Genomic DNA, 2107 nt, shown 5'->3' with positions numbered 1-2107 from the left:
GCTGGGACAGCCCCAGCGAGGCTGGGAGGGCCCTGGTGGGGGTGGGACGGCCCCGGTGGGGTTGACACGCCCCAGTGAGGTTGAAACAGCCCCAGTGAGGCTGAAGTGGCCCCGGTGAGGCAGAAATGGCCCCGGTGAGGTTGAATCGGCCCGAGTGAAGTCGAGACGACACCAGTGAGGTCAAGATGGCCCTGGTGAGGTCGAAACGGCCCCAGTAAGGTCGAATCAGCCCCGGTGAGGTTGAAACGGCCCCGGTGAGGCTGAAATGGTCCCAGTGAGGTTGAGATGGCCCCAGTGAGGTTGCAACAGCCCCGGTGAGGTTGCAACAGCCCCGGCAAGGTTGCAACTGCCCCAGTGAGGTTGAAACGGCCCGGTGAGGTTTAAACGGCCCCAGTGAGGTCAAGACGGCACTGGTGAGGTCGAGATGGTCCAGGTGTGGTTGAAACGGCCCTGGTGAGGTTGAAACGGCCCCGGTGAGGCTGAAGCGGCCCTGGTGAGGTTGAAAGGGCCCATGTGAGGTTGAGACGGCCCATGTGAGGCTGAAACGGCCCCGGTGAGGCTGAGACGGCCCCGGTGAGGTCAAGATGGCCCTGGTGGTGTCGAAACGGCCCCAGTGAGGTTGAAACGGCCCCTGTGAGGCTGGGATGGCCCCTGTGAGGCTGGGACGGCCCCTGGGAAGCTGAGATAAATACCACATTGAACTCACTCATTTATGGATAATAAGAGTTCATCATTATAGATTGATGAACAAAAAGGGATACAGAGGCAGAGCAGCATTGTGCAGAATGTCAAACTACAGTGGGAACCCTGGGGAGGGTTGGAGGGAGTGGGAGATCAACCGAAGGACTTATATGCATGCATATGAGAATAACTAATGGACACAAGATACTGGGGGGGGAGGGAAGCTGGGGGAATGTCAAGGGGGAGAAAAAAGGAGACATGTGTAATACTTTGTAATACTTTAAGAAAAAAAAAGATTGCAGGCTCAATTTTGGTCAAGAATCAACCAATGAATTCATTAATAAGTGGAACAAAATTAATGTCTTTCTCTCTCTCTCTCCCTCCCCCTCTTCTCCTCTGTAAATAAATAAACAAATAAATAAATAAATAAATAAATAAAGATTTAGCCCTGGCCAGTGTGCCTCAGTTGGTTGAGCATCCTCCAGTACACTGAAAGGTTGCTGGTTTGATTCCCGGTCAAGTCACATGTCCAGGTTGTGGGTTTGGTTCCTGGTCAGGGTCCATACAGGAGGCCACTGGTTGATGTTTCTCTCTCTCAAAATCAATTTTTAAAAAATGAAGTTTGTCTTCTATTAAAATATACATATGGAACTATGGAAGACAGGAATGTTTGAATGCATGTCAATGCAGACAGATGAAGGAAACACAGTGTTGAAATGCATTTGCCTTACATAGCTAAAGCCATGAAAAGCTATAAGGATGAGTTTCCCATTATTTCTATCCTGGTTGGAGCTCTGAGTGAGGCAAAAGGATGGAATTTGGAAAACTCTTCAGTAAATACCTAGTGGATCCTGATAATCTCTTCGTGGTTTCTTCTGATTTCTGCCATTTGAGTCAAAGTTTCCATTACAGTTACTATGATGAATCCCAGAAGGAGACTTATAGAGTCATTGAACATCTACATAAAATTGATATGAATATAATAAAACAATTAGACCCTGTATCTTTAAGCAATTACTTGAAGAAATACAATAAAACTATATGCTGAAGACATCCCATTGGGGTGCTATTGAATGCTATCACAGAGCTCCGAAAAAATGGAATCAATATGATCTTTTTATTTTGAATTATGCCAGTCAAGTCAGTGTGGAAACTGGTGAGCTATGCTGCTGGGGCACTCACAGCCCACTGACGCTCTGATTCCTCAGGGATGCCACCTGCACAGACGCGTGCTGTTCCAGGGCTCAGCCTAACCCTTACCAAGATTCTGGTCCTGGTTTGGGGGATTCTGGAACCTCAAACCAATAGAATTTTCTTCTTTTCTAATAGGTGTAGGTCTTCTTTAATTTCAACTCATTAAGAAAATACTTTATAGTTTAGGGCAAGGGAAGGAAGACTGGCATGGAATATTTTTATTTTTAAAAAA

General features: G+C 47.1%; 1 pseudogene; it reads left to right on the top strand.

The window, feature by feature from the left end:
- LOC102768531 overlaps window positions 1–1807 on the top strand; it is a 3799-nt pseudogene extending 1992 nt beyond the window's left edge.
- The last annotated feature ends 300 nt before the right edge of the window (window positions 1808–2107 follow it).

Source organism: Myotis davidii, unplaced genomic scaffold (assembly GCF_000327345.1).
Source record: "Myotis davidii unplaced genomic scaffold, ASM32734v1 scaffold2799, whole genome shotgun sequence".
NCBI lineage: Eukaryota > Metazoa > Chordata > Mammalia > Chiroptera > Vespertilionidae > Myotis > Myotis davidii.
This window is presented reverse-complemented; position numbering and strand designations above follow the sequence as displayed.